At 42.5% G+C, this 17,591-nt stretch overlaps 1 protein-coding gene across 8 annotated transcripts in view; it reads left to right on the top strand.

Annotated features, from left to right (window-relative positions):
- The window catches only part of LOC310997167 (RNA-binding protein Musashi homolog 2), a 223,580-nt gene that overhangs the window by 181,741 nt on the left and 24,248 nt on the right, over positions 1-17,591 (top strand). The gene's annotated exons all lie outside the window — the stretch shown is intronic.

Here is a 17,591-nt window from a genome sequence, read left to right on the forward strand (position 1 = left end):
ACTGAGCATCATCACAGCTAAGCCCCAAAGAGGAAACTCAGATTGTCTATTAGAACTAGTAGTTGCTGTTAAATCATTGCGGCAGTGAGGAGAACAACTGCTCAGAAATGGCTGAGTCACATAAAACTACACATAACACTGTCAACATATGTTTCTCTGGCACAGATAGATGTATATATGCGAACATACAGTCTGTTGTATTGCTTATGTCAGTGGTTGGAGCTAACCCATGATGACTGACTGCAGAGAGCAGTGACACAGTCGCTGGCTTCATTCCCTGATTTATTTCCACTATTTCAGCTATGAAATGATTAAATCTACAAAGTTTCTGCTGCATGTTAAAGACAGAAATCTGGTTTATCACCAGTGCATATAATTCATCTTTGCACATGTGTTAAATAGTCATTTTAAGGCTTTCAGAAGGCATTGATACTGAACAGAAAGAGGATTGTGGCAGGGATGTGCTTGATAAAGACGCCCGCTCTGAGTTTTGCTGTTTTGAAATCCCGAGCTGTGTTTAATATGCTGTAATCACACGCTGTTTACCTCACTGCAGCGTGGTTTCTGCATTATGCTTAAACTCCAGTTTAATTGAATTTCAGAGACGATGCTGTGTCCTGCATATGTGGTGACAATCAAGAGGACAGCGTTTTTTTGTTGTTGTTTCTTTCCAAGTATTTTTTGCAGCTTTTACACCTGTATTGACAAGGACAGTCGGAGAGAAGGACAGGAAACGGGGAGGCAGAGAGGAGGGAACAACATGCAGCAAAGGGCTGCCGGGGGGAATCGGACCGGGGTCATAGCGCCTGCTCAACCCATTGAGCTAAACGACGCCTTTTTTACCATTACCTCAGAATTTCAAATAGTGAGGAGGTGTAACACGTGATCAGCAGCCTCCTGAAGACAACAAGTCTTTTTTGTTTGTTTCTATTAATCAGGGCTTTTCTTAGTGATAATAGCTACAACTACTTGATTATTTACTTCTTTTAAATAACATATTTTCCTCAGCTTGTTTGTCATCTTGAAACACGCTGATACACCCTGACATGTGGCAGTCTTTCCTGTCTGATCCCACGGCAACAAAAAAAACAACAACCTCAGAACATTTTCTCAGACTGCTAATGCACATACATGACTTTGATGACAGGCAGTGGTATTGTCAGTGTCGAGTGAAAGTCGTGAGGACGGTAACATACGCATGCAAATGTGACATGCGATATGTTTTCATGTTGTCGTGTCTGTGTGGAGGTACTGTAAACATCCCAGCTGTTTAAGATGAAGAGCCCCAGACGCGTGCTGTGGTGGTTGTTGCTGCCTTTACCTTCAAATAACAACAGCCCCCCTCAAACTGGTGACATTGTGCTGCTGTCATCACGTGACTTCAAAGGGAAATAATGCTAATATTTCTGACACTTTGAAACTGGAGTTGTAGCTGCATTTCCATGTTTATTTTTCAGCCCCTGAACTAACCCCACTTCAAGCTGAGAATACGCTTTTTACCTTTGCAAACACCAAGGACATGCTCCAGGACGACTACCACAAAAAAATAAATGCCTGCAGCTCTAATAACCCCTATTTCTGAAAGAGGTGCTAATTGATCTGACTGTAATATCCTCCTACTTGAGGTTAACTTGATAAAATATGGGTCTCAGTATTAAATAGTTACGTTTTTACCAGCTAAGACCTTGGTTGGAGAAATAAGGTACAGTAGGATGCAGTCCTAAGCACCCCGCCGTTTCCCCACTTATCATCATCAGTGTACAACCTGCTCATCCATATCCGCTCCAGTCCTTGTGCTAACAACCATGCACGAGCTCACTTGGTTTCAGTTTTTATTTTTTTTATTTTATTGCAACAAGTAGACTCAGACAGTAACTAAACCAAAAATACTTCAGACATGAGGGTTATCATTTATTCTCCTTCATGGTCTCAACAAATGACTTGCACTTTCCTGCGGAAGTCCACTCTGCTTCTCTTCTTCCTCTCTCTCACACAGCTTTCGCCCCCAGGCTGGCTCATTGTAGGTAACACCTGCACTGCCAAGATAGAAAACGATTCCAAATTACGAATAACAACTGTGTAACCATGACACACAGAAACACTTTCAAACGTACATCTTCTGGTATTTAGTCATGAGGATAATTTTGGTTTTATTTGGGTCTAAATAATAATAAATATCTGAGATGTGTGCTGTCACAGCATACACTTAAAATAAAGTTGTAATTAGAGAATTTAGCCATTTACCACTTGAGAAAAAAAATGTTTATTGGCAGTTTGTCCGCAGTTTCAACCTTGACAGCTTCTCCGCTTTTACTACCTTCAGCTGGATGCAATAATAAATACACTGTTATAGTGAGAACATAACATTGGCAAGTATCCTCTGTAACACTGTCACTTGGCTTTAGAGTGATGTCAGGGTGGTGCATATCTGCGAGTGTAGGTATCAGTATCACTTAGGCTCAGCTAAGGTAGGTAGTTGTCATGTCAGTCATGTAGCCTCAGTTTATCCTCAAGTATTGAATCCACAGCCAACTGTCTATGAACTCCCAGGTGTCGAATCTAAGTGCGCCTCAATAGGGACTGGTTGTTTATATGATTTAAACTGACAAAGTTTCATTCTTCAATCACATACATAATCATGCATGCCTACTTTATCACTCGGCCCACGGATGAAGGAAATAATAGTGTTCTCTATACGGCAGATGAGGCAAGAATCAAAGTATGAAAATGCAGCATTACAGAGCCGGTCTTAAACGATCAGACTTCAGAGCTAACATTTATCAGGCTACAAAGAGCAAACTAAAATTGAAATGATCTTTGAATTAAAATGAGCTACAGAAGGACCTCGCTTTGACTCTATCAGACATTAAAGAGCACACCATTCCCTCGGTACCTCAGTTAAAAGCAGTTAGCAGACAGCACAGATTTCCAGATAGCTTCAATAGGAGAGAGACATTTTGCGTTTGGTGGAAATTAAGATTCTCATGCGGTAGTAGGAGTGAAGGGTTTATCTGTCCTGTTCTATGCTGACTCACATTCGCTGTGCTGCATCTGGTGCATTTATTTAATTAACCACAATATTAGCCACCAAGAGAGAAGCTGTGCATCCTTCTCACTCCTCCATACATTTTGTACTAGTCTGTTTTTCTTTTCATTCCATCTGAGTAGAGGTTACAGAGTACATCATTACACAAGGAGATCAAACCCACGGGATAAAAACATGTTTTTCTTTACACTTTTATAAGTAGACACCTAATGGATTAGAGAGTCTGGTGTTTTCTTCTTACTTTAACCCAAATATGCAGCCGTGAGTTTGGCTAGCTGAGGAAGCTGTGAGGACCAGGAGCTAACGTGGAGCAAGGAACATTACTGTACATTATTCTCGTTTTTATGCAGCAGTCTAATTAGCATTAGCTAGCTGATAAATGCGCTATTGTATTATTCAACTTGTAGCGCCCAGGGGAACATCCCAAGATGTGCTACATTCAAAGAGTGAGGTGTCTCGTCTGGAGGACCTAACGTGATTAAGGCACTGAAAGCCACATTCAAAGAAGTATCCTATGTGTGCACTGAACTATTGTCTCACTTGTCTTAGATAACCTCCGGCTAAGACTGTATACAGGGAAAGATTCCTTTGTTTACTGTGGATATTAAAATGCAAATGGCGAGGAAGGAAATAGTTTTTAGCAATAAGTGCAAGTTTATGCGCTGTAGTTTATGTACAGCATAGTTTCTGCTAATGGTGGCAGAAAATGTGGGGGGCGAAATATGAATAGGTTTAAGAATGGTAGTATATTCTATTGTGTGCATGATGTATGCATGAATAAGAAGCTTGTCCGTATGAGAAAAATGTAATTAAAAAAAGAAAATGGTGTATGCATGTGTGCATAATGCATGTGAATAAGCTGCAGAAGTGAACATCAAAAGCAGGGATACACCCCTCATACATTCATATTGTACTTTCCATTGTTAACCAGCCTTGTATCAGTTCCTTTCATTACGCGCACATGAATGCACAGTCGAGCGCACACACACAACACACACAGAAAACGCTGTATTCATAGAAAGAGACTGAGATTCAGGAGCTGTGTATGAAGGGACTGTAGAGAGCTTCTCTCCACTCTCCCGTATTCTTGTGCGACTTGCAGCCTCCACAGCCGTGCCCTCAGAGCCTCCCCTGGCATAAATGACCATTATGGCTCCATTAGGGCTGCTACTAGGAGGTCATTATGCTACACTGAAAAACCAGGGATGAAGATGTTAGTGGGGTCCCATCAGGGGAGAGACACAGACTGAGTGAGAGAAAGACATAACACTCAGTCATCCAAGCTACTCCAGATGTCATGACAGACAAACAGCAGTTCAGGTCCAGTGAGTCAGACTCTTAAGTAGTAAAAGAACAGAGGAAAAGGATGATTAAGGAGGGGAGAGGGCAGCGGTAAGTGCAGCAAGGATGCAATGAGGACAGAGGGCTGGGTAATTTTAGGTTACCAGTTATCTTAACACTAAAGAGATAAACTATCCAGGCTGTGTCTAAGAAAATCTCGCTTCTTGTGTCGCTTTCTCACAACGCACTGTGAGAAAGAGCCGGTGTTTGTGTATGTGTGTCTGCGTGGTGTTTTGATTGGTTTTTCCAACTGTTTGTCTTGTCTTGTTGCCAAATCCTCTCCTTGTCACACACTTCATCTGTGTCAGATCCGTTTCCCCGGAAGATATGACGTGTGGGATGGCACTATGGTAGCCTCCGTCCCTCTGTATCTCCAACTCCACCAACCAAGCATGCCCGAGACACAACAGCACACTCCATCATACCTAAGTGACAACAAAGTGACATTTCCAAAGCCTTAAACGGGCATGAGGAGATTTCTCTTTTCTCTTACTAAGCAGGAGAATCTGCAGAGGATGAGGAGTTTGGCTGCCATATCCCCTCACGTTTCTGTCCTTGTGACGTTGTTTTTTGATTCAAGTTATTTTACTCCTGAGGCCAGATGCATGAAACTCTGTGTAGATTCATGACTAAAACTAAAACCACAAATATACATGTGTATACTTCCATTATAAAGCAGTGCCAAGACACCGTTCCGCTTTATAAATCCAACTCATTAAGAAAATGGTTGCATGTGCACAGGCCTTATTTCCACTCCCACAATTAGCCATAAATGAATGAATACCCTCCCTTAATCATCAAATTGCATAAAAATGCCACAAGTTATCACACCCAGAAAAGAAAGCTGATAAGCACAATTTTACGAATTGTGAAAATGAGGTTTTCTCAATAGGAGGCAAAACCACACATCAGTTTACTTTAGTATATTCAATCCAAATGTTATGCCCAGCTTAACTGGCAAAAAAAAAGAATATATACTGTATGAATACACAATTACTTCAATTAGTGAATAGTAAAAATGTTGTTTTTGTGGCCATAAATTCATGGCCACTTTTATTCAATATTAAGTTTCTGGCCTGTTTGCGTTTTCACTTCGCTGTAACTACAGTAACTTCCATGGTCACAGGAATGCATGAGCTGCACATTCTCATTTCTCTGTCTATATAAAAAAACATTCTGCCAGAGCATGCAGCTGATGCATCTGCTCGCTTAGGGGCTAACACATCTGGCTGAAGTGCATAATATATATTTATGTACAATTTAAAGGCATATACTGTACAAGGAACACACACGGCAAAGCAACAAGTCTGGGTCTGCCGGTTCCTGAAAAAGTAAAGTCAGAAACACGGTTTGTGTCGGCTAAAGAAACACCACTGTCGCTCTATACAACTGTGAGTAACGGTGGAAATGAGGCTGCTGACCTTTTGACACCCCCGCCGCCCCACCCCCTTCCCTTTTTACTGTAGGTGAAGTGTGCTGTCCTCTCAGCAGGTGGCATGCAGAGAAAGAGAGCTGCTGACCTGTGCAACTGGTATGATAGTCGCTGCTCCTGGGGGCTGCATGCCCCAAGAAACTGGGGCAGAGCCAACCAAGCATATGATAAATGCACCAGAGGTCACACCAGGGCATTGACCTGAACCATCGTTTAGCCTTCCAGGGTTTAGCAACTGTCTGCTGTTGGGAGATGGAAATGTGTTGACATGGACTATAGAGAGCTTCAAACACAGATGGATTCTGCAGGGTTGGTGGCTCAGGACAAAGAAGCTCTGGTGGCTGCGCTGTCGCATCCAGTGTATACAACAGATCAGGTCCTGGTTGACAGTGGGCTGACGTGTAGTCCCTGGGGTTTGTGTTTAATTCTCATCCAAAGTCACATTGCTCTGTAAAATAGAATTTATTTTGCAATGTTATGCAGTTATGCAGTTAGAGGATATGTTGATGTTTTGATAGAGAAAATCACGTCCAGGGTACTCGAGCCGAGCAATGTCTTGATTGCTTTTCTTTTTCTCTTGGTTTTTAGTCAAGTTAAACAATTGCAAACAAAGCTTCTGATAAGCAACAAGAGCATAGAATCTCAGATAAAAAGTAAAAGCGATCACAAGAATGAATGAGCATGACTGTTATAACATGGTGTTAATGTAACTCGTGGCCTCCAGTCGCTCCTTGTCATAGTAAAAGCCCTCAGGCATAGAAGACTTTGACTGTGACAGTTCATCACAGCGTTGAAATCAAAGACAAACTAAAGCTGTATTTACGTCAAACTATTAGAGCTCTGCTCCATTCATGTCAACATAATTGACTGCAGACTGTAGCTTCATGTAGATCCATTGTATCAACGTTGAATCAAGCGCTAATTAAAAGTGTGGAAGACGCCTTTTCAAACTTTCTGTCCAATGAAACTCTCTTCTTGCTGGATATAGTTCATTACCTCCCGTGTGGAGGATAATGTATTTCGGGACACTATGCACAGTCATTATCAAGTATTCAGATCTTTAATATTTCCCGTGTCAGTACACTTCTTGGCTGCAGGACTGGAGCAGGTGGGAAAAAAACCACTGGCCTGAGGCTGATGAGCAACTTACCTGTGCCGTCGGTTCATGCAACATTGTCCTCCACGAGACGATCCCACTGTTTGTGTTTTTACTGCCCCCGTGAGACGTACACAGCAGTGCTGTGGGTAGAACAGGTTTCTATTGAACTGGAGTTGCACAGCAGATTGTCCCTCAGATCCTGTGACCATCTCTCTATAAGCTGGGTGAGCTGTGACCCCAGCAAGTGGTCCCACAGGCCAGAATGAGTGCTACAGGGCTGGAAGCAGATGGCCCTCCTGATGCCACACTGACTCACAGATTGGCTTTAATTGCCAAGGCTGATCATTTGCCCAATGAGTCTGCGGAGGCCAGGGCACTCCATGAGTCGCAGGCCTTAAAATAGGGCCTGACGAGGAGCGTTGTGATTTCATACACTTGAATGACCATGCACAGCACATCTTTCTCTCACACACTCAGACACTCGCACACACACACACGGGCATAAAACTGACAAAATCAAAGACTCTTCAAGGCTGCCTATGAAGGCAAAAGAGGTGGGGAGACTATACCAGGGGCCTCTCTCCGGCTTCCTGTCTGCCTCTCTGACTCACTGTCTCCACAGCAATGCTGACTGCACACACACACACACGCACACATTATCACACGCACACTATCACACAGACTTGCACGCACCATCACACATCTCTCTGACCTCCCCAGGCCATGACTTCGTTCCCGGTGACAGCAGTGCGTGCGCTGCTCTGACGTCAGCGGACACCACAGTATGTCACGCCCTGTCTACTTCTGCATGTGCAGTCATCGGGCTAGACTGTTCCCAGATCAGTTTTGTTCTCTATTAAGCACCATCAAATTGGCTCCATGTACACGTGCTTTATGGCAAAGCACTGGCGCACGATATAAGGCGCCAGTGCACTTTTGTGTGTTTGTGGAAGAACCTGATAGATTCAACAGGTGTGGTAGAACTCTACAGCACTTTACAGAAAGTGCTTTTCTTTATTGCTGTTTTGTGGTCTGTTGTGGATGCAGTTTTACAGATTTGTCCACATGCTCACAAGAACACAGGTCAGGTCACATGCACATGAGCGTGTACCTCAGTGGATGCGTGTGCACCTGTTTCTGCAAACCCATTCTGACACAGGCAGTGCTGAAAGGCTGGCTATTCCCTGAAAGTGGAAGAGAAGGTTCACCTCATTTGCCCCGGTCTTAACTCACCCCAGGACAGCAGACACACACTGCACTGAAGGTGAGGCACAGCAAGCAAAAGCATAAACTGCTGCTTAGTTTTGAGGTTCTGGGCTATTTTTCTTCCATAACATGTCTTCTTCTCTCAGACAAGTGGACAGAATGCACATTTAGGTGTTTCTTTTACTTTGTATTTGCATCTGTAGATTTCCAACCAAATTCACCAAATGTTAACAGTCTAACACAACATGCAGCACTGACATTGTGCCGTCTCATGGTAAAGCTCTCTCTCCTGCAGTGCCATCCCATCCAGACATGGTCTTTTCCACTTTACAGACACTTGTCTAAAAACCCCGGTTCCCTATAAAAATGTATGGAATTTTACAATTCTACCTTTAAAGGCTGTTTTTTTCTCAGAATGAGTTTTTTCTCACACTGTGAGCCAGACATCTCCATTTCAGTAGCGCTTACATACACCAAACCGTCCAGATTTATTCCTGTCTATATACTGAAGCATTTTACTGAGGGGTTTGTACATATATCATTCACATGTCTATTATGTAACATCCTTTGCCTAAAAACATGGTGAAATGGATTCAGTTGACAGCATTTACTGAGTGATAAAACAAAAGATATCCATTAGTAAGAACCTTTGACTCTTATGTCAACAAAATGAAACTGAGTTTGATTCTTATCCAGTGTATCCAGAAATGAAAATGATAATGAATGCATTTCATTGGCAAATGTCTAATTAGCATATTTGCTTGTAAAATCTTTGAAAACTTATAATACAAAAAAATAATTATCTTGATGTAAGTAGTGAAGTGGGGGGAGCTGTATGCTAATTTCTATTAGTGGATTTTTTTTTTTTTTTTTTTACCCCATTCACCTTTAGTGTCTTGCCTGAAGCAGGCAAACACTGAGACCATGGAGACCCACAGTCTGGGTTCCTGTGGCGGGGAAGATGAGCTGCTGTAAGAGGCAGAGTGGCAACGCTAAAGCTCATTATGTCTCGACGGTTGAGCCGCTGGTCGAGAAATGAAACTTGAGCTGCCCTGCCTCGTACATGTCTGCCACCTTTGGACACTGCTGGAGACCAGCAGCAGCACAGAACAGGAGCACAGACACAGACGCAGGCAGAGGAGTTCAATATGTGTGTCTGCGAGACCATGCTCTTGTGTCTACTGCCTGTTGTTTTGATGCCACCCACTGTTCGAGAGCTCCAGGCTCAGATAGTCGGGTAGTTGCTACGTCTTTACCCAGCTCCCCCCTCCTTTCTCTTTATCCCTCCATCCCTCCCTCCTGCTGACTGTGCTAATAGCTCTCTAGTTGCTCTCATCCCCTCTTTCCCCGGTGCAGGGACGCATGGAAACATATATATATAAACACGGATGCATACATTCATAATCGCAGCGCACAGCCTTGTGCATACCTCCGCTCTATGTGGAAACATTGTTTACAGCCCCACTAATCAAGTGGAAGCCAGTGTTGCAGTGCTATTTTTGGGTCATGCCACATTTTACCCTACTTGCCCCTGGTATCTAGAGCAGTGCTAGATTGTGTAACTGCAGTGCATGGAGCTGGCTGTAAGTGCTTGGCTTTAAAAACACAGTCAGGAAACAGTGTGTACAAAGCTGCTGCTTCTTGTAATCATTATCATTACAAACATGAATAGATCTTATTTTATTTCTACTGTAAATTAATCATCTGCAAAGGCAGCTGCGACTCCCACACTGATGGGTGCGAATACACAAAACACATCCAATTTAACACGAATGGTGAAATGACGCCTAATGCACTGACTTTTATTTGAGGAACCCTGAAATTACCCCCATTCGTCATTCATCTGTCCGCTGCACTTGCCACCCTCAGAACTGGAGATGGGCATTAAAATGCATAAAAAATTAAGGCTGTTTACTTGGACACTAATGAGAGGAGGCTTAAGTAGTCTACTTTAATTAGTATGATTGGCTCCATGGGGACCACACAGGCAGGGCCATAACAACTGATTCACTCAGAGCTCGCAGGACCTTTTCATACTCTCTGAGTGTCAGGACTGATGTCAGAGGAGATTGGACTGCAGAGACATGTTGCCTTTACTGATCCCAGGTTGGAAAGGAGCACTGCAGTTAAATGCACTGAAGCAGACCATTACATAAGCACCACTGCAAGGTCAGACATCTGTGTCCTCCCTGTCTGTGTCTCTATTTAAGTCACCATCATAGACTGCCTCGGTATTAAGGTTGTGAACCGAGCCCCTACCACATCCACAGACTGAGCGCTACCGTTTCACACACTGCCAGATTTATTAAAAATGTTTTGTTTCCTATTTAATCTGCTAGATATTTTTTCATTCCTGTGCCTCATTGTTTCTGTTTCACTATCTTTAACTACTGTCTGACCGTGAGTGACTGAGAGGTGTATTGAGGCTTGTGTGTGGGAGCCGAATATGATCAGCGCTGTGGCATGGGAGTAGTTTCCTTTTTACTGAAGTGCATGGGAAGGAGTACAAAGAAGAGGTTAAAAGTGTGGCTACACTTCAATAAAGAGTCGAGTTTGTCCTCTTTGATGCTATGCTGCCATGCACTTGAGCTACAAAGAACTGGCGCTCTTGTCACTGAGAACTGAAGTAAAAAGACACTGAGCTTTTCCTGAGCTCAACACACCACATCACAACATCACAGTCACTTACACACAGCAAATATCTCTGTGATGCCAGTTCAAGGTTCGCACTTTTCAGAGGCTGGAGTTATTTCAAAGTTGAGGGTATTGTAACCTTGTAATAAAAAACCTGTGAGATATTTTTTTATGAATTGTAATTTATGATTGATTTATTCAGGATTGAAGTTGTGAAGTATACATTCATCTAAAATAGAAACTGGTAAGGCAATCTGCAATTCGTTACGCCACATTTCACAGATTATGTAGCAAGTATGGAGACTGGAGCTCTTCAGCTGAAGGGCTCTGGGTCGAGCCCCCTCGGCAGCAAAAATCCCCCCCTCTGAAGCATCCTTGAGCAAATCACTCAGTCCGTACCAGCTCCGCCGTGGCTGCCTGGTAGCTCAATCTTAACTCACCTCTGACCTTCTTGTGGATTTCTCCACAAGAGTCAGATCGTATGTTTACAATCTGCAGTTTGGTGGCTTTGCAGAACACTGCTCCCTGTAGTAGGCACATGGAAGTGTATGCGGTGTAATTTATACACGCGTATCTATCCAACCTCTTCAAGGTGTAATGGTTAGAGTGGATAAGATGTTGTGACATGATGTGTCAAGCTAATTTTCATCCATGATTATGTCTTGTAAAGGGACCTTGAACCTCCGGTAGATTTTTCCCTCTGAAGGTTTTCCCAGTTGAAATGAGTGGCCTCGGACTTTTGGACGACGCTGAATCTCCTTCTCCTTCTCCTTCCTCATCATGTTGTTCAAAGGGACAGTATAAGATACAGGTGCAATTACTACCATAAATCCGGGCTTTTCTGAGCTCTGGGCTCACTCCACCTCCGTAATTGACTTTTTCTCTCCTCAATCAGAAGCCACAAAACCTCGATGGCAGAGGATGATGGTTTCATTATATACAGAAACCTCAGAGCAACAGAAAATGAACTGGTCTTATCATACTGTACAGAGGTTTGAGGGTCATGGTGTGTGAAGTGCTAATGCTGTAGCCTGTGTGAGGCACAACTAATAGCATTCACCATGTATGCACCTATGGTCAGATTATCACAAGATAAATCGTCCTTTATTATGTAGTATAGGCTTGTGTAGTGACATATAGCAGTAGCAGAATAACAGTATGCCAAGTTAAATTATTGATACTGTTCTTATACCCCTGAAATCAGTGGCTTTCCCCTTTTTAATAGGGTAGTTAAGTGAAGCAATAACACTTTGCCGGTATCCCAAGTTTAAATGTAGTATGCGATAGTTAAGATGATGTACAAAAGCACAATGAAGACCGATAGAGCAAAGGAATGAAGCGTTGGTGTGGATGGATTTGCACAACGTCTTTGTGTAAATGTTTGAATTGTTGTAGGATTGTGTGTCATTTACCTGTTTGGTTTTCATTTAAACCACGGTTTCAAACGTACGTGTTGGCATCCGGTCCCTCTGTGTGACCTTTGCGATGCGTGTACAGAATCCAAACAGTGAGAGAACCCAGATCTACACATGGTGAGATTAATTTGAGTGATTGACAAGCAACCCAGCTCAGTTAATCAAGTTATGCTTACTCTGATTAGGACCTTAATGTGAGTAAGATAACCCGGTTAAGGTGTTTACACAGGAGTTGCAATAATATGCGTATTGCATTAGTCTGGTTATAATTGAATTATTGGTGTGCATGTAAATACTCTTTCTCTCTGGCTCATTCCCAGACAGCAGTCTGTGTATTTTATGTGAGGGGAAGTCTCTGTGTGTACTGTAGGTCTCCGCTGATCAGAGGAGAGGTGAGACATGAGCATGTGTGCAGCAGTTCATATGAAAGCCACCTGGCGCTCTCAAGCTCGGTGATTTATGCCTTTGATAACGACGACCCAGAGATGCTTTCAACAACAACAAAGTCGTGCTGAAGGATGACAACAATGGGACACTTGTCAGTCTGGAGATGAAAAGATGTCTTGCTAGGTGGCTGTGTCTTTTGTAACTTTGATATATATATTTTCTTTTGTTTATTTGTCTCTATACGTTTCTGGATATCTTATGAAGGGTTATTGATGAGGCAAAATGTGAAGTGGAGTCACTTTTCCGTCTCTGACAGAGTGCCTCCCACCTCCTGTTAGAAGGAGGCAGTGAGCTTCGCTGCCTCGGCTATGACTTATCAACTGACTTATTTCCGCTGGCTTGTCCTTCTCCCTGTCAGTGACCGGAAAAAACAAGCACATCCTCTGTGATTTGTTCTGTTCTGTCACATTTATACATACAGTATACATTAAATTTACCCTGTTACAACCTTTTTTTTTTAAATATATAAATATTTATATATAATCACCACATGTGATGAACGGGGCCACCTGGTTCAAAGCTCACAGAGAGAGCAGCTTGAAGGTGATGAGCATCAGTGCTTTGATATGTTTGCTATTCTAGTTTGCAAAACTTTCATGTAGTGAAATCTATATGAATAATTCATAAACACTCTTATAATGCAAATTCAAAATGGAAGAAGATTTTTTTTTTTTTAAGCAAAATGAGTTTTTATTTTATTTCCGTTTGTGTGCAATTATCTCCTTATTGCTAAAATTACCCCAGTTTTAATGGAAACCAGGTTAAATAGAAATTAACTCAAATTAAGTCATGGTATGACAGATTTTGGTCAGATTGTAGCAGCAAAGTCAGCAAGTAACAAAATCCAAGTCTTGAGTATTTTCACATATTTTCACTGTGACAACTGTGTTAGATACTTTGCATGACATGTAAGACCGTACATGTACATGTACATTACTGGATTTGATGCATCTGCGCGATTTAAACCAGTGCACTTCCTCCAGGCCCGCTACTGTATGAAATTAAAATAGAACTGATCAATAATTCAATGCTCTGAGAGAGACCATTTCTCAAAAATAAATACTTTGACTTGTTTTTAATTACCATTTCCCTGTTAATTTTCACTTTCACTTAATGATGAAATTCACTAGTTAATGCAACAGTTTTAGGGGAGTAGATTTTCTTATTTGTCTAACATGACATTATTTTTTTCCACCTCATCCCTTGTTGACACAGAAGAGATTTTTCGATAGTAACACCTCATAATACTTTCACTGATTTAGTGGTGTAGAAAAATAACACTTCATTGTAGGTGTGGCTATTATGTTTTACCTGAGTGTAATAGACGCTCTGTTTCCTGACACATTTTTCTTGTCCCAAACACCTTACAGAATTTGGTGAGAATGAATTGGACGCCCGTGTCCTGGCCTTATTTCCTCCCTCGATTTCTCATCCGCTGTGTCCTTCCTTCTCTTTGTCTTACTCTTCTACTCATGTGGCTAATGTCATTTTCTGTTCATCTGTCTCACTCATCTCCGCTCTTTATTGTTCATCTGTCTCACTCCCTCCGTCTGCCCCCCAAAAATCCACTGTAGCTGCTGGATGAAGATGATGCTAAACCAGAAATGTCGATGCTGCACATTATTTACATTATCTACATTGTCCAAGCTTTGTATGCATGATAAATCATCGCTAACTTTACACCAGTTGACTACAGATAATTAAGTATTAATGTAGTCCCAGGCTCTATTAGTTTTCAATTTCATAGTGATATTAAAATGTGGGCATATTTGATCCATGTGGCCTCCATAGAAGTATCAGCTGTCCCTGGGCTCCTCCTGTGCATTAGATAGTTGACAGTCTTCTTATAGCAGAAATAAGTGGAGTGCTCTGTGACTGATGGAGCTCCTTTGTCAGTGACGGGGGAGCTGCTGCTGGCAGTTTTGGGCCAAAGAACAGTACAGATTACATTAACATCAGTCAAGCTGTTGTCAGACTGGTAGGACATAAATAGGACCTTATTGATGCATAATGCAACAACTTTTCATTGTGAGGTTTTCTGAGTAATAGGATCAGAAAGTGAGTCTGTGGTGTAGAAAGGCAGTACGCCAAAATAGATCTGCAGGAATGTATCAGAAATAATGCATTAGGAGAAAAATTAGACATAGTGTGAAGACAAGATCATGATATAACAAAATAACAGGATATAGTGCAAGTTGGTAGATCATGTGTGCTTGAACTGGGGCTACAAAACATGAAGTGATGAGTAAAGCAGGCTGGTATCAGGAGTAGCCTACATCAGCGGTCATTGATATTTTGACAAATCGCGTCAGGCCCAGTCGTTGGCACGCACAGATCCCAGGAACCCTTGACATCGAAATGGCACATTAAGTCTTTCCTCCGACTAAAGTACAATCAAGCTCACAGAGACCCAGGAAATACAGGTCTGTTCTTAGAAAAGAACTGGTGTCCACCCAAGAAAAACTCCACTTTAATGGCATAAAGTGCCAGCGTGTGCCATGCACTGTCATCAGAAGCAAACCTCATGTGCTCTGGATGCACACTGTGCTCACAACTCACAACACTGCGACTTGGACACGGCACTCTGTTTGGCAGGTTACTCCAGCTTAAAGTTTATTTTAGGATAGATATCACTTTCTGAATGGTGGGCAGTAAGTGTAAATAGCTGGAGTGGATTTTTAGCAACAAAAAAAATACAGTCCAAGAGCAAGCTGTGAGGAAATAGAATATAAAGTCATCTGAAGCTATTTGTAGGCTGTACTGTATGAAGAGTTACTACATAGAGAAAACTCCTGTAGAAATCTTGTTATGATTCTAATATATTTTATGATGTTTTTGTGTGAAGTGTTTTTTTTGCTCGGAGAGAGGAAGAAATGCCCGTCAAAATTTGTGACTTGCTGCATCATTCTTTGGTTTTAATCTTCCTTCCTCTCCGTGTGCACTCCTAAAGACGACAGAATTTTTGTGTTGTGCGGCTTGAGGAGAGAAAGCTGAGGACAGTTCCCCGGAGTCCGGACACCAAGGCCCCCAGGCCTCCACAGCTCATAAACAGATGTGTCCTTGTCCCCAGCCAAGCACAGCCACTCAAGTGGCAAAGCAGGGGCCCAATAATTGTGAAGAATTGAAAGCTAAATATTGGCTTTATCTCCTCAGTAATAAAAGGGCCATGAAATTGATTTAATGCTGCAGCGCTTCTCTTGGGTGGCTTCTTACAGCGTGAGCACAAAACAATGAGCAGCAGCCATCTATTAATTAACCCACCTAATCCTGCAAAGTTAATCTCTCACCACAACTTTGCCCGCAACTAACTTCCAAGCCAGTGGGTCTATTGGGGGTGTCATGACAATGGCAGCGAGGGGAAGATAGATTCAGCACTTAGGAAAGGAGAGAGGAGAGAGGGAAAAAGAGGTGGAGAGATGCCGCATGAAACAGTGTTCGGCTCAGCAACCATGGGGACACTCTAAGTGGAAATGCAGGGGTGCATGGCCATCATTAGCATAGTATCAGAGTTGATTTGTGTTTTTGTGAAAAGAGGCGGGGAATATCATTTGAGCTGCTGGAATCAGATCCTGGTCCACCGTGGCCGCAGTGGCATAAATGCGGCTGATTTCAGTTGGCTTCTTGTTGTCGTTTTTTTTTTTTTTTTTGCATTCTTTTTCCCCCGTCACCATGCCGCCTTAGTCCCTTATTCTCTCCTGAGCTGTTAGATAGTTGGGGGAAAAGTGGTATTTCTTTCTCTTCTTCACCTGCCTGCCCGTCACAGCGTGATGGCACCTCACACCCAACACGCACATTCATGGTCATATTGTGTCGACAGAGTTGTGAATTACCTCCTTCTCAGCCGGCTGATGAAAAGCTATGTGTTTTTCTCTGTGGCTGCAGCTCATCTGACCCACCCCCCCCCCCAAACCCCCCGCGCACACACACACACACACACACACACACACACACACACACACACACACACACACACACACACACACACACACTCCACCCCCCCCAATCAGTCTTTTGTGTGAGCCCCTCTTCGTGGAATAGCAGTACAAGGCTGGCTCGGAAAATAGGTCACCCGCTGGTGCTCCTCTCACCTCCACAGCATTCAAAAAATAATCCTCTAAGGTGTCCTGTGCCATTTTGTAATGTCTAAACCACAGTCTCTCAGAATATGGTCCAAACATAAAGGAAACACACACATGCACACACATTCAGATAAAAAAAAGAAGAAGAAGAGGAATAAATCAAGAAAAACTCCAGTTGAGGGCATTTTGAGATCATTTTTGCTAGTGAGGAAAGCATTTCCTGTAGAGATAATTTTAGGAGGCTGATTAGGCAAAGACGGTGTTGAGCCCAGAGTGAGGAATCTCATCACCAGCACTAATGACATGCCATTCCTGTGCTGAGAGAAGAGCCCAGGCCCTGGGCATGGACTAGCCTCTGTCAGCCACCTCTAACTAGTGTGTTCATTAAGGCCAGCAGTGTAATTACAATTCACAGATACTGCATTGGCTTAATTACTGACTGATTATTAGGCTGATATTTGTTGAAATAATCAGACCCTAAAGAAGTAGATTTATATTTGCATGTTATTAAGGTCTTTATTTTATTAGTGAATCTTAAACTGGTAGTGTGGAGAGGTTTCTACACGTGTATGTGGATATACTTTTAAAATGTGAAGCTTTAAATCTCATCAGCGCTGGGAAAACTATAAATGTTTACATAAGAAGAAAGGAACAAGACTTGTTCAGCCTTCATATAAACTAACAGATTGAAATCTCTTCTGAGTGACAAATCATCCAACAGATGTCTCCATCTGATTGTGGAAGATGTTTTTTTTCTACTGTATATCTTCCAGCTGAATAGCGAACAAAAAAAAAAACAGTGGAATACTCTGCCTCTTGCATTACAGTGGCTGTTTCTGATTCCATAGAAGCTCGCTGTAATTGGGAGCACTCCCGAACAAATGCAGGGATG

This window comes from Trachurus trachurus, assembly GCF_905171665.1.
Source record: "Trachurus trachurus genome assembly, chromosome: 14".
Classification (NCBI taxonomy): Eukaryota; Metazoa; Chordata; class Actinopteri; order Carangiformes; family Carangidae; genus Trachurus; species Trachurus trachurus.